This window comes from Triturus cristatus, chromosome 7 (genome assembly GCF_964204655.1).
Source record: "Triturus cristatus chromosome 7, aTriCri1.1, whole genome shotgun sequence".
NCBI classification, from domain to species: Eukaryota; Metazoa; Chordata; class Amphibia; order Caudata; family Salamandridae; genus Triturus; species Triturus cristatus.
This window is the reverse complement of record NC_140590.1, coordinates 1,584,539,883-1,584,566,482: the sequence shown is the minus strand read 5'-3', so window position 1 is coordinate 1,584,566,482 and position 26,600 is coordinate 1,584,539,883. Positions and strand designations below refer to the sequence as shown.

General features: G+C 41.5%; 1 long non-coding RNA gene and 7 other non-coding genes across 11 annotated transcripts; all 8 read right to left on the bottom strand.

Moving 5' to 3' along the window:
* Positions 1–8,901: 8,901 nt before the first annotated feature.
* LOC146812430 (uncharacterized) lies at positions 8,902–25,316 on the bottom strand. 4 transcript variants are annotated; one of them, XR_014966862.1, is made up of 12 exons: positions 25,211–25,316; positions 24,057–24,142; positions 22,356–22,450; positions 21,910–21,995; positions 21,345–21,462; positions 20,493–20,626; positions 18,472–18,551; positions 18,048–18,130; positions 14,669–14,897; positions 10,058–10,130; positions 9,516–9,586; positions 8,902–9,018 (listed from the first exon to the last, which is right to left on the bottom strand). It is a non-coding gene; the product is annotated as an uncharacterized LOC146812430 (long non-coding RNA). The 4 variants fall into 4 exon arrangements; XR_014966860.1 differs by having other exon boundaries at positions 14,702–14,897; XR_014966863.1 differs by lacking the exon at positions 9,516–9,586.
* On the bottom strand, positions 9,128–9,217 carry LOC146812437 (small nucleolar SNORD12/SNORD106). The gene has a single exon (XR_014967124.1). It is a non-coding gene; the product is annotated as a small nucleolar SNORD12/SNORD106 (small nucleolar RNA).
* LOC146812436 (small nucleolar SNORD12/SNORD106) lies at positions 9,670–9,759 on the bottom strand. The gene has a single exon (XR_014967126.1). It is a non-coding gene; the product is annotated as a small nucleolar SNORD12/SNORD106 (small nucleolar RNA).
* Positions 10,213–10,302, bottom strand: LOC146812435 (small nucleolar SNORD12/SNORD106). The gene has a single exon (XR_014967128.1). It is a non-coding gene; the product is annotated as a small nucleolar SNORD12/SNORD106 (small nucleolar RNA).
* On the bottom strand, positions 18,211–18,303 carry LOC146812434 (small nucleolar SNORD12/SNORD106). Its single transcript, XR_014967125.1, has one exon. It is a non-coding gene; the product is annotated as a small nucleolar SNORD12/SNORD106 (small nucleolar RNA).
* Positions 20,704–20,794, bottom strand: LOC146812433 (small nucleolar SNORD12/SNORD106). The gene has a single exon (XR_014967129.1). It is a non-coding gene; the product is annotated as a small nucleolar SNORD12/SNORD106 (small nucleolar RNA).
* On the bottom strand, positions 21,539–21,628 carry LOC146812432 (small nucleolar SNORD12/SNORD106). Its single transcript, XR_014967123.1, has one exon. It is a non-coding gene; the product is annotated as a small nucleolar SNORD12/SNORD106 (small nucleolar RNA).
* Positions 22,078–22,170, bottom strand: LOC146812431 (small nucleolar SNORD12/SNORD106). Its single transcript, XR_014967127.1, has one exon. It is a non-coding gene; the product is annotated as a small nucleolar SNORD12/SNORD106 (small nucleolar RNA).
* Positions 25,317–26,600: the final 1,284 nt, after the last annotated feature.

The window sequence follows — 26,600 nt, the reverse complement described above, 5'->3', positions numbered from 1 at the left end:
ACATTCTTTGGGATTGCCCCGTGCTGACCGCTTACTGGAAGGAAGTTTTGGACGAGGTGGATAAGCACTTTGGGATAGAGCTGCCGCGCTTCCCGGCGTATGTCCTGCTGGGCCTCCCCAATGACCTAATGTACCCACTGAAGTCCCGCAGGGGCAGGCAGATCGCGATTGCGCTGGGGTCTGCGGTCCAGAACATCCTTATCCACTGGCGCACCACCACTGTCCCCTCCATCACGGGCTGGTTGCATAGGCTTTGGCATGTGCTGGGAATGGAGAAGCTGTCGCTTACGGTGGCGGGGGAGATAGACCAATTTGAAGAGCTGTGGCAACCCTTTCTAGCGCTGCTGTCCACCGAATTCCGGGAGCTCACCTGCCCGAGGTATCTTAGGCTTCTCAGGTTGACGCCGCCGGTGACCCCGGCGGACTAGATCACATGGGAGACGGGGCCCTCTGGGGGGGGGGTGCGGGGCTTTTTGGTGAGGACTAATCTGGCGCGGGACCATAGGACGGGGGGGGGTGGGATATTGTTTTTTTCTTTCTTCCTTTCTTTACTGGGGGGCTGGGGGGGTGGATTGTGCCTCGTTGAGTTGATGCTGGCTTTCATTGCTCAGATTTGGGGAGTTGGATATGCACGCAGGGATTCCACAGATTGCATTTCTAGCCTTTCATTTATTGTGCTTTTCCCCTGGCCCATCGAGCTATCCATCGCCAACCCTCTTGAGTTGCCCCCTTTTTCTTTGATTGTATTATATGTACCCTAACCTCCTATCCCCCCCCCCATGGTTTGTTTTGTTTCAATAAAAACGTTTTAAACATAAATTACGAGCCACTGCTCAAAAAGGTTGTTGCAAATATGCGCAGCTGGCATAAGTTACCACTTACTATTATTGGGAGGTGTAATGCAGTAAAAATGAATCTTACCGAAGTTCCTTTACCCGTTTTATATTATTCCACTGAGGGTTCCCCTGTCATTCTTTAAGCGGCTAGAGTGCTGTAGGCAGTTTTATATGGGGTTATCGGAGGGTAAGGAGAGCTCTTAGGTATATTAAGTTAACATACAAACAAGGTGGTTTTAAACTCCCAGACTTTGAATCAGATTTACAAAAGCAGCCCAAAAATAAGCTCGAGTCTACTTAATGGGCCTGGTGCAGGTAGGATTTGGTTTGCGTATCAGCTGGCCTGTGGCCAAAACGCACGGTTTTTACTGCACAAAATGGCTGACCCGAATTATTATAAAAGGGTTTGATTCCAGATAGTCCCGACATATTGACAAGATATATGTAAAGCCTATGCACTACCCGAACTGCATGAATTTATTACTCTTTGGGGTAGCCAGAGACTGTCTGAAATATTTCTCTATTCTGTAGGGAGAGGGTAGCAACGTCGTGGCATAACAGCTTGGGCAGCTGTACGATGACCAAGGTTTTATATCATTTATCACCGAAAGAAGAATTTGGGATAGCACAATTCATTTTTTAAATACTTACAAAGTCAGGGATTATTTTATTCAAGGAGAGGGCTTATCAACCCTACCCAGCTCAACTGAGGTATGTGCAATTTTAAAGATTTCAGGCAGGGGCTGCATAGGGAAAGTCTACCAGAAATTTTTAGCAACCGTTAATGATGGCATACAGATCACAGCTAAATTAAACTGGATTTTTGAAGCAGATATTACAAATGAAGAATTGCATGAATCATTGGCTATAATAAACACTGCCGTTACCTCAGTTAACCTGCAATTACAGCAACATTGGATTATATTTATGTTGTACTATACCCCAGAGGTTCTCTAATTGGGCTACGACCACGCTTCTCCTAAGTCACCCTGCCCAAAGTGTCATGAATATGCCGCTGATCTCCGACACGTTTGTTACATGTCCAAAGCTAAATGTTTTGGGTTGATGTAACCCGCAAGTTGGTTTAACTATCAGGTAATGATATTCAACTAACTAAGAAATGTTATTGGGGTAGTAGCTGATCCGGGTAATGTAACGAAATCTCTAGTTTTGATTATTATAGTTTGCTCTAGTTTATGCATTGCCAGGGCATGGATTAAAATATTGAGTCCAAAAATCACTGAATTTTGGGTATTTCTGAGGGGGGTTTATGAAATGGAATTGGCCTTCGCAAAAGCTAGAGGTCCACGCTCAATGGTAAAATTTGAAAGGGTGTGGTCGAGCCTTCAGTGGGACAAGTAGATGCATTGTCTACGATACGTCATTTTATGTTTTTGGCCGTTATCAATTGAATTTTTCTAATCTCGCCATTGCATTTTTTTTCTCTGCGCTTTTCAGGTTTTGAAGATGGATATTTATGCTGTCCTTCTGTGCTATATGTTTAAGGTATCCAACTGATGGCTAATAAAAATGTATAAAAAGAAAAAAGGCTTAGCTTGCTGTGACCTACAAATACTCATGGACATAAGCTCTTCCATCATGAATACTGTTCAGACACATTTAACTTTCTCTATGCAGGACAGCGTTAAAGTGAGGTACACTACACACACCAAGAGGACAGCTAGAAGATGCTGTCTTAGGATTGATTGGTTTTGTGGCAAAGATTAAAATAAATAGGAGTGTCTGCTGAAAAATAACCATTTAAGAGCACTGATCAAATAGGACATCCCACATTTTGTGGATAGACCCATTGCTAAATAGTTAGAGTATGTATCCAAAGGAGTTGAGAAACTGCATGGACGTGCTAGGCCGGAAACCCCTGCATCTGTATAAGAAATTTAGGTTTCAGCTCATGGGAAAATTGGAGAATTTCTTAAAGTAAATCTATTTGACATCTCACATCTTCAGTATATTGAAATTAAATTGGCATATGCTAGGTTTTGTTTTACTACTACAAAATCTCCAAATGCCTTTTGCAAAGAGGATTTTCCTGTATAAGGATTGGCTACTAGGTGACCCACATAGGAAAATCAATCACATTACACAAGTTTCAATTTAAGTTTAGTTATGTAGGGTTTATTTCCACTCTTCAAAATTGCTTCTTGACTTAAAGTGTAATGTGCAAATGCCACCTTGTTCTTACAGTAGGCACTTAGGCTACAGAGTCGATGTTTTATCCAGACACTGAAATACGGGGCCCCATATGTGCTTCTTAAGGGAGTCAGGATGTTCTTTACATGGAGCCCTATTAACAATAGATTTAATATAAAGTCTAATCCACGAGTTTCAACCATACACAAAGATATTAAAAGACCAAATTAGAATGGACATAAAAAGAAGAGTGCAATTCAACACTGGGTATCTACAAACAAGAAAAGGTAAAATTGGAATTACCTCTAAAAGGAAATTACAAAATAAGCATCACCATTCTACCAGGAACAATGCATTGCAAACATTTAGTTTGTACGAATGTCCCATTTAATATGACAAGAGAATATGCACATAAAAGCAGTCTATACCTGCAGTAGTTTTGTGCTCCGGTGCCCCCATCCCTACTTAAATGTTGAGGAAACAGATTACACATTTTCACAAGAAGGGAATAGACACGTATAGGTTTCTTATGGAATAAATTTAAATAGATTTGCGTTGTGCTGAGGTTAGAAAATTATGAACTAGTTATGTCCATTTTTGTTGGAGGATTCAGTTTATAAATATATGTGCCTTGTAGAAAGTTGTACTCCGATTTATCCCGATGAATGCTACCTGAATTGATGCTTTGCACCCGAAATGCAGTGCTAAGAGGGAAAAGAAAAATATATTTAAGCTCAACCTAGAAAACCTTGATTTCCTACAGAAAAGGTGCTATACTATACATTTATTAGGAGTCAAAAAAACTTTGGGTAACAATACAACACATTTGTATTGTAATTGCATTTATATATCGCTTACTACCACTGATGAGGTGTCGAAGCGCCTTTTCAGCAAGTAGTACTCCATGTCAGAACCCATAAAGGATTAGTGGTATACAAGTATAGTGAAAGATTAAAGTAATTAGTTTGGGGGATAGGTTAGTCAGTTTAGCTTGAGAAGGACAGTGGAGGAATAGAAGAGAAAAGATTTGCCTTTATAAAGCGCTAGCTACCACTGATGAGGTGTTGAAGCGCATTTTCAGTGAGAGTTAAAATATATGGTTATAACCAAAGGGACAACAAACCAATTAATATGTACATAGGGTATATGAATATATGTGTAACTAATTTTAAAATCTAGACCTTGAAATACAGCATGGTCTTTAAAGCTATAGTCTGATCATATTTGCAACAATATGAGGTATGTTGTGAGTGAAGGAAGATCTGGTGTTTTGCTTTAGATACCTATATTTATATATGCCCAGCCGTCAGATCATTTTAGGAATTCCCCTCATTAGATGTAAACACAAAGTGCGATAAATGTCTAACCAAAGTATGGCCAATATTGCACAATAAAGTCCATTGGCCCCCATTGTAGCTGACAAGAGCTTGGGTTATCTATGTCAGTGTTTCCCAAGCGATCAGTAGTCCTGAAATTAGCATTAAGGAAATACAAATGCTGCTTATGATGAATTTCGCCCAGTCAGCAATAAAATGAAAACAAAGGCAAATGCGAGAAGGTAGAATATTTGTCACTCTTCCAAATTGGTTCCAGTAAAGTATATTTTTGCAACTGCTCCCCTGGAGCGTTCTACTGCAAGGGGATGCCCCTACCTGGTAGCAGGCGGGACCATTTCAGGATGAGGCAAAGTTTTTCAATAACAATCACAGCACTCCTACCTGGTTTTGTTACTTCAGAGAACGTACAAACTGGGAGTTTGGGAAAGTCAACGGAAAGGAAAGCAGTTCTGAGGACGTCAGCCCAGGGATATTTTTTTTTTTTTTTACAGTAAAAAAAGTTTAGTAAAACTATTGTGTACTAATTGCCATAATCGACCGCATTCAAGATCGCTCTGCGTATTTGCACCACCTGCTGCAGTCCATGACGCATCATATTATAATGCGAAGATACCCATGGTAGTTAACGCACTTGGTCAAGTGTTAACTCGAGTCACAAGTTAGAATCATTAATTAGTTCGATGGATTGATGTGAAAGTTGGTGAGAACTACATGTAATGTTTAGTTAACGGATCTCTATTTTATCGAAGCAGAGTCCGTTAGTACTTTTGTTGCAGATATATCTTTATTCGACCTGCAGGTCACGTTACAATCACATAAAATAGCTCAGCAAGTTCTGCGCCTACAAGAAAATTAAGTATGCATTACAAGCTGCATACATGTTTGTAGTGGGTCTTAACTCAATATTTTATAATGCAGCTGGCTGTGTAGCACTACAACTAATCTAAATATTCCCATGGGTTGAATGCTATATAGTTATTACAGACCTAACCGACATTCCTAGAAAGCACTATACACCATCAAAAATACAAATTCTGGGCATATTGCTAATCTGCCAGCAAGTTTCCCGCCATGTTCTGTTTGAGCTCCAACTGCTCCAAGCCAGGTCACAAGTGACGAGAAATCAGTGACTGTCCAATAAGTGAGGAAGGAAATAAAGAACCTTTGCCCCTGCAGGTTGCAGCTGTGCCCACCAGATCAAAATGAATCTGCATCGGCTTGAGCTCTGAACGTACTCCAGTATGCATGCAAAGGAGGCAGTCAAGAAAATGATCTGTGATCTGGGGCGGACAAAAGATTGCTGCTCAAATAGAGCCGAGCAGACAAGGCTCAAGTCTAGTCGCACCAGTTCCAATAAGGTGGCACCATTTTCTTTTGACTAAATGCCTTCACCTTAAATGTTGCAGTAATACAGCTGCGTGCTATTAACAGCTCCACGCTCCTTATAAAGCTCAAATATATAGGAATCTTCTAAACTACACCAACTATGCTATGGTCTGGTCAACTGTTAGCCGGCAGTAGGCAAGCCGCCACATGTTCGAGGCTTGATCACCTACTTTCCTCTGGATTGTCTGCGTATCTCCTCACTGATGCCGCCTTGCCAGTCCACTACCTTGAACCCCCATAAAACGGCCATTAGAAAGGGAACAGAAAACCGGGACAGGGTGCCATTAGTGATAAAGATCCTCACAATTCACCCAGTTGTCCATTCCAAGTATCCCAGACGCAAACATCCAAGCAATCAAATCTCAGGTCCTAACAATTGTTTTAAATTAAATTTCTTGCTTTCTTCCCTGCTACCCTTACCTCACCGGACCTACAGAATTTTACCTCCGATAGTGATAAACCCCATCGGACTGGTTTAATTAACTTAATTCAAGGTACAAATAAAACCAACAACTATATCCCTTACAAAATATCTTCTGTGTTACTAATAGTGGCCCACCGCCCTCAGAACTCCACCTACCCACTCAGACCATGCCAAGAACCTCTGCATTCTCTCACTATAAACCGACAAGTCAACGCTGCCACCTCCAGCTGCTTCAACACATCCTCTGAAAGACCTTCAAATGGACCCCCACCCCCAATCAAGAAAAACAGTTACCCACGCACTCATCACCAGCAGATTCTACTATGGCAATGCACTCCACACCGGCATCAACAAATCCCTAATCTGCACACTACAAACAATACAGAACACCGCGGCCAGACTCATCCTTGGCATACTCTGGTACGAACACTTCAGCCAACACCTGCAGCAACTCCACTGGCTCCCTGTGGGAAAACGTGTCACATTTAAAATCCTCACTCACGCCTACAAATGCCTGCACAACAGACCCAAATACCTCAACCACAGAATAAGCTCCCAAGTACCCAAAAGAAACCTGCGATCATCCAACCTCATACTGGCGGAAACCCCACGTACCCAGAGCAGGCGGAAGATCTTTCTCCTACATTGCAGCCAAGACCTGGAGCGAGTTACTGGCAAACATGACGCGCTCCCTCCCTCAACTCCTTCAGGAAGACCCTCAGGACCTGGCTCTTCAGCTGAACGGAGCTGCATAACACCCCCCCCCCCCCGCAAGCGCAGAGACCCTCACGGGTGAGTAGTGGGCTTACAGTTCCCAAATTCATTGAAACAAATTCCTCCAACATGGATTTTGTATTTATTTGGTTAAGCAGCATTAACACGACAGAATTACCTACATACAGGAAATAAAAACCTAAATAGATTCGCCTATAAAGGAAATCACTTATCAAGAAGCTTCATGCGTGCAGCTCAAACCTTCGAGTTTTGAAAAGGGCTTAAAGGAGATCCATTTCCTAGATCTAATCCTTTAGCCTGCCAATATGGCAGTCAGGTTCATATAACTGCCACATTAAACGCCAGGCGTAGTTTCATTCTCATGCAGCCCAGTCTTGCTTTTGCTAAAGCAAAAGTAAATGTTTACGCCCTACAAGAAACATTCCTTATTTCCCAACATTTTAGTACAGCTTGTTAAATCAATTTATTTACATTTTGCAGGGCAATATACATGTTCAGGCTTACATTAGTGAAAGTCATCAGCTCTAGAATTCGTATGGTCAATAACGTTTCCAACGCTCTATATAGATATCTAATTTCCTAATCTATTAGACAATCAGATCACTTACAATTTGCAAAACTATATTTAGGTTTCTGTTCCAAACTTTTTTTAATGAGGCAAAGTGGTCAATAAGAATGTTCTCTTCAATGGTTATGCCTTAATGTAAGAAAATTCTAAACGTGCAAATATTTTTCACAAGTGCCTTGTCACATTTAAACCATCTTGCAAATTCAGAATACTTTAGACCCATACAGTTACCAATTTGTAACCGGTGTAAGGCACGCTTGGTTAAACACATTTGAAAATATTGGGAGGCAGTAAGTGATGACAGGAGAGGGCATACTAATAAAATATTATCACCACCAATTACTCCAAAAAATATGTGCAGGCATAACCTTAAATCTAAGTACGGGAGGTGGGGGGGTGAGTTGTCAAAGATCTGTATCAAGTGTGGGTGAACTTAAGACGATAAAACCAAACATTAAATGTGGCATCATACCAGTCTACCGATTATAGGCAATTACACAAACCCAATGGCCCTACACGCTCTGGTATACTCGGACCAAACTACCAGATATGGAATCCAGTCTCCACAAATGGCATTAAGAATTAGAGTTAGACATTTGTGCATCTTACTCATTTCAATAAGGTTAAATCTACCAAATAGTAGTCTGTGCTATCAATGAAGACCCCATATAGGAATAAAAAGAATGTAAATGCTAAAGAGGGAGGCCTGCAGGTGAGCAACTAATTTATTCAGCATGCTCCTTTGAAGCTTTTTTAACTGTGAATGCGGCCCCCCGAGGAATGAACAGGCAGAATACATGACTGCTTCCTGTTTGCCACACGGAAGGGTTAGGCAGGCCGCAAATGGCCCGTAAGCCGCACTGAGAACCTACGGCTTAAGACTGTTTTGGCCAAGCTGTACACTAGCGTGGCTGTTGAGCATGCCTAAAAGTTAGCGGGAGTTGAGTGGCGGCGTTGAGTGGAGTGGCATTAACTGTTGAAGAGTGGCCCAAAGTGAAGTGGCATTTAATACAGAGGTGGAGTAGATAGGCGTACAATAGTAAAACTGTGTAGACTGCATTGGCACAGATTGTAGTGACGTTAAGTGGCAGATAAAAAAAAAACTGCTGTGGGGCGTAGAGTGCAGGAGAGTAGATTGCATCAAAGTATATCAATCCTATCAGTTTTCAAATCTGTGAAGTTGATAAACCACAGCAGGAAAAGCAGAGAATAGGCTGTTGCTACATCAACTGATGGACAGAATACCGACCTGGTGAAGGGAAAATGGTATTGTGATTTTGGGAGGCAAAAGGATTCTTCATATATACCAGCTTCAAATACTTTAGCCCTCCACCGAAATCAGTGTGAAAACAGCACACAGGTGCCGGTTGCAAAGAATCTTCTGCCCGCATCAGGTTCGAAGGTATGCGCATATGTACTTATCAAATTTGTGCACCAACAATAAATAAAACATGGACATTAAAATCCCAAATAAGAAAATATTTATTGGCATTTATCCAACAATGGACACTGAAATCAACTGATGAGAACGCGCCAAATCTTCCCATCCTCATGTTTCGTCATCAAAAGTAGACTTTTAATCTGAAAAGAGACATTGGCAATTTAGTACAAAATGTATAAAACTAACCTGAACAAGTTTATACAGAAATCTCGGCTTTACATTAAGCGACTGATGCAAACCGTGGTAGATGCTGGTTTATCAGACAAAACTGGCTTTAAGCTTTTATCAAATCAACATTGCCGATCTGACGGGGAAAGAGTAGTCATCACTTAAACCAGCAGCTCAGCTCTTTAACTCCTTGATGGCATGGGGTTCTTGCATTTACTCGCTTTGGTAGTAGACAAGGTTGCTACTGTTTACAATCCCCAAAACAAAGGTAAGAAAAATGTTACTATAGGCAATCTATAGTTCATATTGTACGTGTAAGAAGTTGAAAGAATAAGCGCATATTGGGTGTGAGGTGACTTGAGAGCGTAGAAAGGCAATTCAAAGCAGAAGGAACCTCCCTGCACCAAACCCTTGAAATGCTACCTTTAAAAACAGACATACAAGAAAAAAAAATTGCAAGTCTGCATACCAAGTAGAGAGACTTTTATTCGCCAGAGGTCGACCGGTTTAATACGTGCACCAGCTGCTTTTCTTCAGTACCTTAGGAGAAATTCAAAGGAAAAAAAAAAAACTTTAGATTGAGGGGAAAGCATATGATTGAAGCAATACTATCAGAGCCGTGGACTGGTTTATCAGACAAAACTGGCTATAAGCAAAAATCAAATCAACATTGCCGATCTGACGGGGAAAGAGTAGTCATCACTTAAACCAGCAGCTCAGCTCTTTAACTCCTTGATGGCATGGGGTTCTTGCATTTACTCGCTTTGGTAGTAGACAAGGTTGCTACTGTTTACAATCCCCAAAACAAAGGTAAGAAAAAGGTTACTATAGGCAATCTATAGTTCATATTGTACGTGTAAGAAGTTGAAAGAATAAGCGCATATTGGGTGTGAGGTGACTTGAGAGCGTAGAAAGGCAATTCAAAGCAGAAGGAACCTCCCTGCACCAAACCCTTGAAATGCTACCTTTAAAAACAGACATACAAGAAAAAAAAATTGCAAGTCTGCATACCAAGTAGATCGAGACTTTTATTCGCCAGAGGTCGACCGGTTTAATACGTGCACCAGCTGCTTTTCTTCAGTACCTTAGGAGAAATTCAAAGGAAAGAAAAAAACTTTAGATTGAGGGGAAAGCATATGATTGAAGCAATACTATCAGAGCCGTGGACTGGTTTATCAGACAAAACTGGCTACAAGCAAAAATCAAATCAACATTGCCGATCTGACGGGGAAAGAGTAGTCATCACTTAAACCAATGGCTCAAACGGTTTATCCTGCTCTACACAAGTATTGTACATTCAATTTATGACCAACACTGCAAATGGCAAACCAGAGGCACATCTGGCAGCTGCCGACCTCCTGTAGAGTTAAAGACTGGTCTCAGTGGCATGTCCATTTTGCTAGGATCAAAAATTGAGGACCCAGGAAGGGAGTATATGCATGCATGTTACAAACTAGTACTGTAAATAGAGGTGATGTATTAGTGATACAGGATAACACTGACAAAGCCAATAGGTCTGGCCCTGACAAGCATGCACGTCTTTCAAAACCCAGGACTCTTTTCACGTGGCTAGGCAGGTGTGATCTGATAAAATCGGACCAGGGGGTGGAGTGTAATGCAGCAACAATAGTTAACCCGGGCATTATAAAACAGATTAGTTGGACTTTTATAAGCCATAAGAGTATTAAGAATCAATTAAAAAGATTGTTCGTGTTTCTCAAAATTCTAAAATGGGGAGAAAAATTAAAATCTGTTCGTTAAATATCAATGGCCTGAATGATTTTAAAAAGTTAGGGATTTTGTGGCATTTGATTCAATCTTTGCAATTTGATATTCTGTGCCTACAAGAGACATATTCCATGGTCTAAGAGGAGTTTGTTGAAAAATTTGGGTCTTGAGCTTCTAATCTGTTCCAAACAAACGGGTGTCACAAGAGGAGCTGTTCTCATAAAACAAAGGATTGGGAAATGTGTTAGAACTTTAGGCGATAAATGGGGAAGATGGGGACTAGCGGAAATTGTTATTGAAGGGCCTAAATTTACTGTTGGCTCTATATATGGTCCAAACCTAGACGATAAGGAAGAATTTAATCTAATTAATTCTGAGTTAGCTGATTGGAATCAACCTTTAATTCTGTGTGGAGATTTTAATATCAACATTGATGCTAATTGGAATATCAGGAATACTTGGAATTACAAAGGTCGTAAGATCCAAACCTTTAGAGCCCTCAGGGAACTAATCTTAGGGAACGGACTGATAGATGTGTGGAACAAGCTAAGACCCACGGAGCCAGGCTTTACTTATTTTTCAGCTCCACACCAAAAATGTGTTAGTTTAGATTATTTTTTTATTTCTACAAAGTTTACTGAATATAAGTATAGATGTTCTACCACAAATAGTCTCCGATCATAACCCTATTGTACTAGAAATATTACTTTCTCCTCAGGATTATTTTCAAAAAAGGCAATGGTCATTTCAAAGAAATCTACTGTTAGACCAGGACTATCTAACTCATATGGATACGACTATAAAGGAATTATTTTCGAACAATATGGCTTAGATTCAGACAGTTTGGGACACTTTTAAATCGATAAGAGGTGAGACCCCGAACTATTCGAAATAGTTTTTTAAAAAAAGAAAAGCCGAATTTAAGGCTGCCTTGGACAAAGTAATTCAGGCGGAATTAAAGCTAGCCTCTTGTATCAGATTCGGTTCTGGTGTACAGGAAGCTCAAAAAGCTCTGTCCTCTGAGCGGTCAACCGTTTATTCACTCCTGGCTGAGCAGGAAGCAGCGAAGTACAAATTATTTAAAAAAGAATGCTATGAATTAAGTGAGCGGACGGGCAGAATACTAGCGCAAAGATCGGGGCAGAAAGCAGCTATTACTGAAATTAAAATTACTGATCAAGATGGTGTAAGTCAAGAGTCTAGGTCTGGTATATTGAAGGCATTCCGGGATTTTTATCAATCTCTGTATAATAAATCGGATGATGGTACTAGTGTAAGGAGCGATGCGTCCAGTTATTTTTCCAAACTTACATTGTTCCTTTTCTCTTACTGAAGATCAAAGAGCACTGCTATCCGCCCCAATCACTTGGGAAGAGATAGAAGGGGCTATTCTTGGACTAGCTCCTGGTAAATCAATGGGCCCGAACAATATTCCCTTTGAATTTTACCGTATGTTCCGTAATGTTCTGAAACCAGAGTTGCTAAAAAAATTTCAAGAAGCATTTCATGGCCGGTCTCCTCCTTCATGGTCATTAGCAACTATAGTTGTGTTTAAAAAAAAAGGGAAAAGATTCTATGGATCTTGGGTCATACAGACCAATTTCTTTAATAACTGACAGCAAGATCTTTTCTAAAATTTTAGCAAATAGGCTCAACGATCTGATGCCTAATTTAGTAGCTAAATTTCAACATGGCTTTATAAAAAAGAGACAACAGATCACATAAGAATTATTGACCTCTTGGATTGGGCGCAGGCCTTGGGATCCCCAGTCGGAGTGGCCCTACTGGACGCCGAGAAGGCGTTTGATAGAGTCGACTGGGGGTTCCTTTGGCGTGTTCTGCCTTGGAAGTGCTTCCCCGTGGAATTTATAACGGCCTTGAATGCTTTATATAACGAACCCAAAGCCGTAATCCGAATTGCTACAGATACTTCCACCACACTATCAATAACAAGGGGGACCAGGCAAGGGTGCCCCTGTTCCCCCTGGTTATTTGCACTTTACATAGAACCATACTTGCAAAAACTCACAAATGAGGATAGCATCCCCCCGGTTATAATCCATCAAATAGGATATAAAATCTTAGCCTATGCTGATGTTGCGATCGTCACATTGGATATCAGTTCGGCATTTCTTAAGATCATAGAACTAGCTCGTGAATTTGGCCTATACTCCGGTTACAAATTAAACATTGCAAAAACACAGATAATCCACTCTGCTGCCGGTTCACCAGCCGGTTTGACACTATCAACTACGGTTCTTTACCTAGGTGTGAAACTGTCCGTTAAGGTAGAAGATATTCTAGGGCTTAATCTTGGTCCATTACTTGCTTCTACTAATAGGTCTCTTGAAAGGTTGAACTTACATCTCTTTATGGCCGTACTAATGCTGTCAAGATGCTTTTTTTCCCTAAATTTCTTTCTTTCGGACTATCTCCTCTAGCTTTTTTTTTTATAAAACTAGATAGAATAATCTCAAGATTCTTATGGGGATACAAAAGAGCTAGGAGGTCTCCCAACTGGTGTACCTTACCTATGCTTAGAGGAGGTTGGGGAATGCCGAATCTGTCTATACTATCTGGCGGTATCGCTTAGGCTCACGAGTGTTCTAATCTTTCAAGGGATAACTATAGATGAGCCCACATATCCATAAATTTATGTAATGTTCCTTGGTACTCAAGCACGACAATGTCTAGTACGTTTTACCGAACCACGCTATTACAAAAAAAACAGATTTAAAGTCATGCTAATAGCTTTCCAGATATGGAAGCAATTTAAGATAAGATTGTTTGAATAGCAATTTTAGCTACTACACACCACTATTTGATAATCCGATGTTGCCAACAATATTCAGATCATATTGTGCAGCGCTGGCAAAGTTCTAACATATCCCGGTTAGGGGGTCTTTATCAGGAAGAACAATTCGCAACATTCACGTACTTACAACAACAGCATAATCTGCCCAAAGCCGATTTTTTTAAATATCTGCAAGTACGCAGTTTTCTAAATACAAAAAATGTATTGAACACTAATAAAATTAAGAAAATTGATGTTCTGTAATGCTGCTGGAAACAAAATAGAATCGGGGTGATCCATCAGACAATGATAAACCGATTAGAAGACAATCTTGAACTATTTAACATAAAATGGCAAAGGGATTTGGGTATAGAGAGTATTAATGTATCTGATGCATTGGCATTGTCCGATCAAGTCTTCTGTAATGGATCTTTAAAAAGCCAATTCTTTATGAGCATATTCGACCTATACTATACCCCTGCTAAATTATTGAAGTGGAAAGCCAATAGAGGTGACAAATGCAGCCGATGTGGATTTCTTGGTGCAAATTCTATTCACATGTTTTTTTCTTTGTCCTAATCTAACCCAATTTATTTCTGAAATTCAAGAGTTTTTAAACATTATGAACCCACCAGTAATACTTTCTGCCGAACTCGTAATACTTGGTATGCAATCAAATCCTGATAGGCTGCAGACCGGTGCTGAAGAAGGTTTATTTATATCTATGTCTATTATTAGATATTGTATAACCTCTCATTGGCTTGATGCTGATCCTCCTTCATTTTCTCAGTGGCAATCTAAATTGTTAAACATTTATCAACTAGAGAAAGCTGTGTATTGTCTAAAGGGGAAAAAAAAAAAGCCTTTGGTTTAAAAATGTGGGCCCCTATTTATAATTGGATTCAATGCTAAAAGTCTAATCTGTTTACTCATGTCAACACTGTTAAAAGTGATGCTCAGTTCTGTATTTTTATCATTTGTCTGAGCTGTAATGCTCGGCTAACTATTTATCTGCGGCTATAAAAAAGTTAATAAAAATATTTTTTTTTTAAATACTAAATGAGTATTTTTTGGTGTTATCTCCTCTAGATAACACTTACACAAATAGTGCATGTTAGCTTCGGGGCGTTCACCTTCTTTTGGCCGTCTGGAAAGGTGAAGTATTTCCAGATAAAAGTCTTTTTGTTTGGTCTTCCTTGGTGGTACCACAAAGGTCTCCTCCTCACTCCCTTAAGTAGACTGCTGTTCTGCCATTTTCAAGCTGTTCAGCTCCTTGTCCCAGGAAATAAGAAGAAATAGCGAGGGGAGTGGGTGTGGTGTTGGAAGATTCTGGAACAGAATAAAAAGTGTTTCGTAATCATATATATTCACAAGTACATCAATGTACACATAAACAAATCTTCATTGGACATTGTATAATCATACGTGTACACTCGCGGGGAAATGTATATATATATATATATATATATATATATATATATATATATATATATATATATATATATACTGAAAAAACCAAAGGTTTCAGGGGCGTTAGTTAGGAATTGGCATTTAAAAAAACCTTAGAAATTCCAAGCAAAAACCATAGGTTTCAGGGGCGTTCTAGTTAGCTGGACATTTCCCTCGTACAAAACCCTAGAAATTCCCCCGTTATAGTTAGTTCAGCTAACTATAGATTAGAATTTCTAATCTAATTTAGATCTACACACACATCCACTCACTCACCTGTACAGTCACTCATACTTATAGTCACTCAGTACAGGACTATCATATGCATTTATACACCTACATAGACACTCACCACCAATCATCCATAGAGGTACTCACACCTAGTCAGTCATGCAAATAATTAATCACACTCCCATTTACTCACCTATGCAGTTCTACACACACAACACAAGTTCACTTACTCATAAAAATAGTACCACATTCTTGCGCTCTTATACAATCGCTGATACAAGCACACTCATCCATACAGCCACTCACAATTGCACACACATACCCACTTATATACTCTTACACACATATATACTGCCTTTCACATATGTAGTTACTCACACATGTACCACTGAGATATACATTCAATCACTAACACACCCATACATACACTCACCCAACCATACAGTCCATCACAGATGCACTCTTAAAACCATGCACCCATAGAATCACCCACTTACACATGTATGCACAGAGTCACACACCCCACCCACACAAACACTCAGGCACCCATACAGATACTCAGACAACCAATCAATAACCCAGAGACACTCATAGCTATTCACAAAATCATGCAGCCGCTTATACACCAACAGACAGATAGACATTAAGAGTTTAGTCACTAGTCTGCAGTAAGATACATTTAATGACTCACTTAGAGTCAGTCACGCACCTACTAAATCATCCATTCTCACACTTATACACCCACTCATTCTTCCATAGGTTTTTCCCTATATACATATTAAACATATTTAAAATTTACAGAAGCACTCACTGGATGACGTCAGTGATGTCACTGACCATGTCATGAGTGATGTAATATGTGATGTCATCAGCAGTGCATTGCGGGGGCGCGAGTTATAGTTAGCTGAACTAACGGGGGAATTTCTAGGGTTTTGTACGAGGGAAATGTCCCGCTAACTATAACGCCCCCTGAAACCTATGTTTTTTTCAGTGAAATACACACATACACACCTTTACTACCATTGATTGGGACCACTCTACCGGTCTTAACAGCTGCTCACTTGCAGAGGCCACGGCTGTTGTACTTGGGCTGACAATTAACAGGGTGGTAAAGTTAACTTATAGACCAGATTAGTTACTCTGCTGAAGTATCAGGCACAACTGGCTAAAGTTCATACTCAACTGGGGGGGGGGGGGGGGGGAAGAGTTCAATCACAGCAGCAAAAGCAGCTCCAGATAACAAATACAGTTGCTAGATTGGAATATTTGCACAAATGGGCCAAGCTGGATGCAAGCATACTCTGTGGTTCAGATTTTTAGCAATTAATATCCAGTTCAAAAGCCTTTCGCCAACTATGCAAATCAAAGAGAAAATGTGAAATGCTCCCCATCTCAAGTGAAAACAAGTTTGTCCCTGCTAATACAATGTCGAACCTTCACTCGAAACTGCAGTCCATTACAAGAGACAGTAAAATTATCTTAAAGTGGCAGTACCATTATTGGGAAGTGGGGCAAGGCTCGGGCAAAGCCAAAAGGTCTTACTTTTGTAAGCTCCTGGGCTGACCAATGCTTTAACCAAAATGCTTGGATGATGCTGCACAACATTGGTAAAAAAAAAAATTTTTTAAAGTGATGCGTTCAGAACCATATACACATCATGGCTTCAGACAGCTGCGTCATTCTGTAGGGGTATGCATGTGTAACGCCCGGAACTTCAGACGCCCCACCATGGCATGTTGACTGGTTAAAAAGGCCACACAGTAGCGCTTGGTAATAGTGTGGCATTGACCCAGTAGCTACGCGGGACCCTTTAAGAACCCAATTTGTGCAACTCTTTTCCACAACCAAGTCTTTCGCAGGAAGGCTGGGAGCTGTATGGTTTGGTTAAAATGGCTTTGAGAGACTACTTTAAGGAGGAATTTTGGACTGGCACATAGAAAGCGGTCCTCTTGTGCTTGTATGAAGAACTGTGGTACAGGGAGTGCTTGCAGTTCACCAATGTTGAGGTAATGGCCACGAGAAAGGCCAACTTCCAAAAGAGAAACTGAAGGGGACTTGAATGCAGAGGTTGAGGGTGGCGCATGAGCCCGGTGAGGACCTGTAGGCACTAAGCGGTATAACTTGTGACGCCCTCCGTGATTAGGGATGTTAGTGAAATATGAAGTGCAGGGACTTACTTTAGAGCCCCTGCGTGCTCCTGAGAAATACCACAGCGACAGCAGCACTGCGGAGAAGTGCTTCTAGTACAAGAATTGCAGGGATTTGGAAGCAGAGAGGACCTGCTCATTACATCCCTGCTTGGGATTGCGTGTAACATGCTACGTAGAAGTCCTCAATGCACGTACACGTTGATATTTTGTATTGGCTAACGCAATGGATAATGTGTTGCATGGCTAAACATGCATAAGGTCCCAAAGGCGTCTATTGGCTATGGCAATGCTCGTTTTGTATAGTTGACTACAGTCAATGATTGTCTTGATGTAGAACTAACTTCATAGAACAGGTAAATGCTAGCAAAGAAAAAGCTGGTGTGTGAATGGTGGTTATAGGAAGATTGAAATTTCCCTCCACTTCGTGAGGGAAGCTAAGCCAGCCACAAATTAAATGCTTGCTCATTTTCGCAACCACTCCTTGAAATGTTCTTTAGTGGCTACAATCATGAAAGTAAAAGATAATGGCCTCCCAACAAAATTCCAAGCAATAGCTCCAAACCTAATATATTGTTCTACACAATTAACAAACTGGCAGACAAGGACAATCACAGATAAAAAATAACTCAAGGTCACAGTGCAGTTTTACCTTGATCATGGATGCCAGGCACATTCCACGCATGAAACTGGCGAAGCAGTAGCCCTCCATTACAATATACTCCTTGCCGAGACCTGGGAAGAGAGTAGATTGTAAGAGTTAATAAGCAGAAGAAAAAACTGCTACACAATAGGCACAGCACATGGGTAACTTTGTTGCTGTATCAGACACAACTGGCAAAAATGCTTCCAAACTCAACAGAGTCGATCTGATGGGGAAAAAAGTTCAGTCATCATGAACAGACAGCAAAGGAACCCAAGACTACAGAACCTTCCATGCACTCAAGTGACAGAAAGGCATGATGGGAGGTATACATGAAGCACATTGAGTATTCGTAGGGCTGCTAAGGGATAAGTGGGAAAAAACGCTTATGAATTTGTAACAGAGCTCTTGAAGCCTGATGGACATTACTCACCTGCACTACAGTAATGTGGTCCTTGGACTCCCATCACGCGCATCTTCTAGTGATAGGTAATGAGAAGCTACTGTTGACGCCTAAAAAGGGGAAAATATATAAACAATTTAATAGGAAAAGCAGACAAGTGGACAAACTGACATCTTTAAGAAGTATCCAGTTTATTGAACACAACTACTGTACCACTAAAACAATAGCGATCTTATGGGAAAAAGTTCTCATCAAAGCCCAGCACCAATGCAAACATTAACGTCTGAATCAGTGCAATGGACCTTTGGCAATAGGGTGCATTTTTTGGAAGAAACATTTGTGGGTCAAGGCCTTCTGGCAAGCCTCAGTCATTTATAAATGACTCTTGACTAAAATAACAAGCATTGGCATAGCCAATAGGTCTCGCCTTTGGGACCATAAGTGTTTAGCCATGCAACAGTTGCATAACTAAATAGTTATAAGGTCCCAAAAGCGAGACCTATTGGCTATGCCAAGCTGCCGCGAAAGTGATCGCGATCAAACATCAAAGCGGCCGTGAAAGTAATCGCGGTCAAGCGCGCCCGCGCACATGCACTGTAGCTCTAGGCTGGCCTGGTAGCACTTTTTGGAGCCCTCTCAAAAAGTCTCGCCAGACCAGAGCATACGCTGGGTCAGGCGAGTCCTAACACAATGGAAAGGGTAAGAAAGTCAAATCAAAGCCGAATAGAATAATAGCATTTTACCCACACAGCAACTGGACCTGCGCCTTGATGACGTGAGCAGGAGCTGTAATTTGTGAAACGGCAAAACCACACATTAACGAGAACCGATAGAATGTGCATGGAGAAGCTTACTTTTAAAGCAAAACACTTGCAAAAGGTCTCAGGATTATTTTAAACAGAAGTATTCCGGCACAACCAATAAAGGCTTGGTGACATTTTGTGCATTTGCCTCAGTCGCATATTATGTATGTGTTGAACAAAATAGTAAACTCTGAAATGCGCCTTGTGCTACAGGAAGCGCCCCACCCAGACTGAACAAACCACCGCAATGAGGGGGTTGAGACCGGCTCCTCTAGCCCCCGCATACAACCTGCACCAATCAAAAGTAGTGCACAGAAGCTGAAAGGGATGCAAATGTCTATGGCCTCTGCCAGCAGCTACGTTACTACTTTCATACATAGTGGGTGGGGGTCCTCTGATAGGAGCGCTTTTTAAGCTTACATACAAAAGTACAATTTTCCAACTAAACGTTAACGTTGTGCATCCCTGTTCTAGTTCACAAAGTAATCCTACTTCAGAACGTTTTGAGTCTCGAACTTAAATAAACACGCAGTTCCTGGACGGCCCATGTACTCTAACAGTAACAAGTCATGGCATTAATATACAATGCACACGTGTTTGGTATTGGGGTGGTAAACCAGCGAGGCTTTCAAGCCTCGACAGTCCGAACACCGAAAAACTGCCAGACAAACAGAAATTGCACATTAGTGTCAATGAAAAGTGTAAAAGGTAGTTATCGCACTTGGTCAACAACTGTGTGAACTCTGCCGAGTAGGACCCTACGCTCTGGGGAGAAGTCCCTACTTACTGCTCCCCGTTTCAGATCTGGTGGTAACCTTTTCCTACCCTCCTCCTCTCCCCGTTCAGGAAACACCTTCGAAAGTGTGAAGATCTTTACCTCTTTAGTAAACTTCTTAAAACCAACCTTTTCGGCAAGTAATCTCCGATGAGCTGCTCTTCTGCCTACTAGCGCAGATACCCCTCTTCTGGGGAGGGTATTCCAGCACTTTAAATCAAACTAAACATTGGTAGTAATGGATTCCTTGCTTGGGATTGCCCGTTTCCAGCAAGAAGCATAACTGATTTTTCCTCCTCAAACTGCACTCCATACTTGTCTGCAGCTTTTTTATGACATGATTGTACCCAACAATGTCATCTGTAGGCGAAGGCCTCGACGGATAACAAGTCTACCTCTTCCACAGGGGAGTCCGTCTCCAACTCATGCCCCTGAGTTTGTGCACCCAGTCTCTTCTGAGCCCTGAAACATACCCAGTCCTTGTTCCTCTTCATGGGTTTCTTCCTCCTCCTGAGGTTCAGGCGTCATAGGAGGTTAAACATCCGACAAACAGGTCTCGCGCCTCACACATTCTTCTTGATGTGCACAAGCTGCTTTCCTTCAGTACCTTAGGAGACATTAAAAGAAAAAAGCCTTTAGATCGAGGGGAAAAGCATGATTGAAGCAATACTATCAGAGCCATGGACTGGTTTATCAGACAAAACTGGCTATTAAGCAAAAATCAACTCAACATTGCCGATCTGACGGGGAAAGAGTAGTCATCACTTAAACCAATGGCTCTTAAACGGTTTATCCTTCTCTACACAAGTATCATACTTTAAATTTCTGATGTCGGTTGTGTCCGATTCTAAGAGTAAATATTTAGCTAGTAAAACATTGCACCAATATTGCGACTGACAATCTAGAGGCAAATCGGGCGATCTCCTGTAGGGTTAAGACTGGTCTCAGTGGGCAAGTCAATGTTGCTGGTGGGAAAATGGGAGGACCCGGAAAGGGCGCAGGAGTCAATGCACGTTGGAAATGGGGACCGCCAAAGGAGATTAGTAATACAGGAGCAAACAAACATTGACAAGCAAATAGGTCTGGCCCCGGCAAGCATGAGACACTTCGAGCATAGGACTCCTTTTCTCATGTGATCTGATAAAATGCCATCAAATAACAGCTGAACCACTTTCCCTCACCAACGTATGGCTGGCAAAAACAAAAAGTGAATTCAAATTAAACAAACCAAGGGATGAGGAGAGCTGACACATTTGAAGTAAAATCTTCAGGCTACACACTACCACAATTACAGGCTTCTTCTACATATGGTCTTATATACATACCTTCTACAGATTTTAATGCAAACAGGTCAATGTGAGTAGACGCGTTTTTAGCCACCCCCCCCATCACATGCCACAACTCAATACAGAGGATGGGGAGCTCCCTGCGCCTCTGCAGGACCTGGTAGGGAAAAAAAAAAACGGGTCAGTTTTAAACAAGAATTGGAAACTTTGGGTATCTTATAATCAAAATATCTGCTGGTTTATCAGACAAAACTGGCTGTTGAGCGTAAACAAAACATAGTCGATCTGATGGGGAAAAAAGTTCAGTCATCATTTAAACCAACAACAACTCTGAAACAAACAGTTAACATTCACGGATTTTTTCTTACATGCAATGACAAATGTGGCATTCAATAAGTAACACGATCTGGTTCATTAGTGGGAGAGCTATTACCTAGCTTTTCAGAATTTAAAGGGTGGAATCTTTCAGATAAGAGGTGGTGCATGGCACGATGCACCGAAATCACACATACATCTTTACTACCATTGATGGGGACCACTCTACCAGTCTGAACAGATGCATTCACCCAGATAAAAATATTTCAAGGTCACACATGCAGTTTACCTTGCACATCATGGATGCAAGGCACGTTCCATGCACGAAACTGGCGAAGCAGTAGCCCTCCATTACATTATGCTCTTTGCCGAGACCTGGGAAGAGAGCAGATTGTAAAAGTCAAAAAGCAGAAGAAAACTAACTGATACACAGTAGGCACAGCACATGGGTAACTTAGTTGCTGTTTCAGACACAACTGGCAAAAATGTTTCCTTAATCAACAGAGTCGATCAGATGGGGAAAAAAGTTCAGTCATCATGAACAAACAGCAAAGGAACCCAAGACAACAGAAACTTCCATGCAGTCAAGTGACAAAGGCATGATGGGAGGTATACATGAAGCACGTTGAAGAGCTGTCGTAGGGCTGCTAAGAAATAAGTGGGAGAAAACACCTCTGCATTGGTAATGGCTCTCTTCTAGTCGAATACAAATTTAACATTAGAGATTTTACCCACCTGTACATCTACATTACACGGGTACAGTGATCTGGACCTTGGACTCCGTCACGTGCATCTTCTAGTGATCCGCAATGAAAAGCTTCTGCCTACGACTAAAAAGGATAATTTAAAAATATATATAAATTATATGAAAGGCAGAAGACAAGTGGACAAACTAACATCTTTAAGAATATTTCCCAGTTATCAAACAATTGTAACACTAAAACAATAGCTATCTTACGATAGAAAAAGTTCACTCAAAGCTGGCAAATAATTATTATGGTCTGCATATTCTAAAACAGTGTAATAGAACTTTGGGAACAGAGTCAACTTTTCTTAAGAAACATTGGTGGACAAGGCCTTCTGGCAAACATTCAGTCATTTATAAGTTAGTAATTCCTCTTTTTCTTAAATGTTTATGGATTTATGTACGACATGGCTGTGCACGCAAATTAGCTTGTAGTCCTTTTTTCTTCTAATTGCAATTGATGTTATTTTTAACATATTGCTAAACTCACACATGAGTTGATGTATTGTGCTTTTATGCTTCAACATTTTTAAATTAAATAAAGCGTATTTTGATTTCATGGTAATTCTTTTGACTAAAATAAAAACCCTGTAGAAAGGGTAAAGCATCCAAGCCCCAATTAAAGTCCAACAGTATACTGGCATTTAGTCCACCCTCCAACTGGAGCTATAAAACGTAGTTTGTGGAACCGCAAAACCACCGACTGAGAACCAATGTGCATTGGTTTTAAGTAAAAGGTAAATCGGACAACTAAAATACGTACTGACATTTTGCGCATTTGCCTGAGGCAAATATTATGTGTTTAACAAAATAGTAAATATTACATTTTTTAGATGGGGACATATTCACAGACATCAGGTGTCTCCAACCTTTTCTGTACTAGAAGCTACTTTTGTTCAATGAAACGCATTGATAGCTACTAATATTAGTGTTGTATACTCAATTTTTCTATATGTATATTAATTCAACCGAGCGAAAGCTTTCGAATTTAATAAGCTGGGACGCACACGTGTGTACTACTCAGAGGTAGTTTGAGAGCTACTGGTTGGAGACCACTGATCTACGAGTCACGGGTGCACATTATATTGCAAAATGAAAAAAATACCCCCCCCCCCCCGTTGCCTAAATAGGGTGGGGGGCGATACGTCGATCAGGATTTCCTGCAGGTTTTTTAATCTCTTCAGTCACCAGCATTGCCACGGATTGGAGAAAATAAAATCAAGATGACGGAACCACGCACAGGGGCTGCTGCACCCATCACAGAAAGTTCTGAGATAATTGTCGCTCAGTGAAACAGAATTGGAAAGCAAGTCTTATTACACCACTCGATAATGTGGGTTTCCAGAATAAAAGTAGTTTGACCTACGGAAATATAATACTCCATTTTACCTTTCATTTGTTGGAAGTTGTAACATTTAAACGAACTTTGCAGTATTAACACGTGTCTATTCTGTTCGCTCATTAGTTCAATATGCACGATACAAACAGCTAAAAGTAATTTCGGAATGGATAACTCGTGTACTGTGTCGAAACGGGAGCCAAAACACTAGAGGGCAAAACTAAACTTCGGGGTTCCAATAGTAGAACCAACGGTTATGCACCAGTAATTCTAGGGTTAGAAGAACACTATGTAGATCTCCCAGACACTACGCCTACAAAGACTACAGAAACGTGCTGCCAGCACGACTCACCTTGTGTGCTGCGGGTAATCAAATCCAAGGCCTGGACCATCCTCCATCTTCTCCGGTTGCATCTTCCATGCACCATTACTCGTTAACTAAAAAGAGCAAGTAAAGATCCCAGTTATAAACTAGGCAACTGTAGACTATCCAACGCGCGGTTTTTATTTGGGACTCAGAACTGAAAGCTTTACAAACGTAACTGGAAGAGGCGTTATTTTAATCTAATAACTTTACAGCAAATTAATCGAGTCTCCTTTAAGTATGCTCGTTTTAGATTCGAAACCACACGTAAACTCTAAATCGTCATGATGCCAAATGGGCTTAGAGGATTAGTTGACTCGAACATCTTCAATGAAGGCTCGAAACACTGAAGTCTTGAAGACGTTAACTTAAGGGATGAGAATTCGACCAGTCCCCAGAATCGACAGTCTTGATTGAACTTTGCAAGGCAAAAAAAACGAAGTTCGTGGGGACCTTTGAAATGCACTTTGTGCTACAGGAAGCGCCCCACCCAGACTGAACAAATAACCACAATGAGGGGGTTGAGACTGCCTCCTCTGGCCTCAGCATACATCCTTCAGCAATAACCAAAAGCAGTGCACAGAAGCTAAACGTGATGCAAATATCTATGGCCTCTGCCAGCAACTACGTTTATAAATGTCATACTTAGTGGAGCTCATTTGAAAAGACCGCCTTAAAAACTCTTACATGTGGAAGTACAATTTTTCAACTAAACGTTAACATTGCGCATCAGTGTTCTAATTTGCACAATAATCCCATTTTAGAACATTTTATGTTAAAACCGTGCTTTATCGTGCAGTACGCCCACGTGTTGGATATAGGGGGAAGGGCCAACCTCGGCGGGGGATTTTAAGCGGTAACAATCAGAACACAGAAAAACAGAAATTGCAGGTTACAGTATAAATGAAAAGCATAAAATGCGCAATAGGCACATACAGGCTGCCAACCATGGGTGTTCACCAACCTAGGTCAATCACCGACCGGCACGTTGGGCATAGTTCAAAATAGCCCATTAACAAAATCAAAACTATACACCCCCAAGCATAAACGTAAGGTTCGAAAGTGTCTAAACAATAGTTGAATTGTCCAAACTACGCTTAAAGCAGAAGGATGGCTTGAGATTGGAAGTGCGGAGCACTCACCATACATCCAAACTCCACCACAGCCGTGCACAAAAGGACTGAGGATGACGCGAAGACCGGAAGTTACGCCAAGGGGCGATACCAAGCGCAACATCTTACAAAAATAGTCCGAAACGAGGACAACCTACACAAAGACGGTGATAGGTAAAGCAATGTAAAGTTCAAGCCGAATCAGTTCAATCGAACATAAATAGTGAAACGTGAAATTGTCAGTTTTAATTGCTTCACTGTGTAAAATGTGAAAATAGTTTGTCCAACCCAGGGCTTTAAGTGGGATGGAAAAATGGGGTCTCGAAAAGGGAAATGGTCTATGTCAACAAGGACGTCACGTGGCTTCAAATACCTGAACTAAAATCCTGCGCTTCCCAAAGTCTGCCACATGATGTGTATATTGCGTTGAGTCTCTGCGGACTTCTGTTAACGCTGAAACACAATAAACCAAACAAGCATTTGCAATGCAATAGGTCTCGCATTTATGAGAGTTTGAGCTATTGGCATTGTAAAATTACAATGCCTTTTATTTATGTTTTGGTTTTAAAACAAATAAAAGGCATTGTCATTTACAATGTCAGTAGCATAAACTTGCATAAAAGCAGTGTGCTGCATGCAGCAGTGTCATGCAGCATGCCGCAGTGAGTAATGCAGCAGTGTGCAGCAGTGTGTGGCGTGCAGCAGTGTGTGGCGTGCAGCAGTGTGTGGCGTGCAGCAGTGTTTCGTGTAGCATTGTGCGGCGTGCAGCAGTGTGTGGCGTGCAGCAGTGTTTCGTGTAGCAGTGTGCGGCGTGCAGCATTGTGAGGCTTGCAGCAGTGTTTCGTGTAGCAGTGTGAGGCATGCAGCAGTGTGTGGCGTGCAGCAGTGTTTCGTGTAGAAGTGTGTGGCGTGCAGCAGTGTGTGGCGTGCAGCAGTGTGAGGCGTACAGCAGTGTGAGGCGTGCAGCAGTGTTTCGTGTAGCAGTGTGAGGCATGCAGCACCGTGTGGCGTGCAGCGGCATGCAGCAGTGTGCTGCATGCAGCAGTGTCATGCAGCATGCAGCAGTGAGTAATGCAGCAGTGTGCAGCAGTGTGTGGCATGCAGCAGTGTGCGGCGTGCAGCAGTATGTGGCGTGCAGCAGTGTGCGGCGTGCAGCAGTGTGCGGCGTGCAGCAGTAGGTGCGGCGTGCAGCAGTGTGTAATGCAGCAGCATGCATGGGTGAGTGTGAGAGGATGGCATTTAAGTGCTGCGGGAGAAGACTTTATGCTTTGCACCCTCTCTGCAGGCTCCGTTCGCGGTCACGAGCTCCGGGTTTAGAGCGAGTGCGTGATCTTCTGGGAGCCCCATGACCGGGCAGTGAGAGAGACTCACTGTTCACACAAGTTATTCACAAGCGCAGTTAGCGCACTCGAGGTGTCGG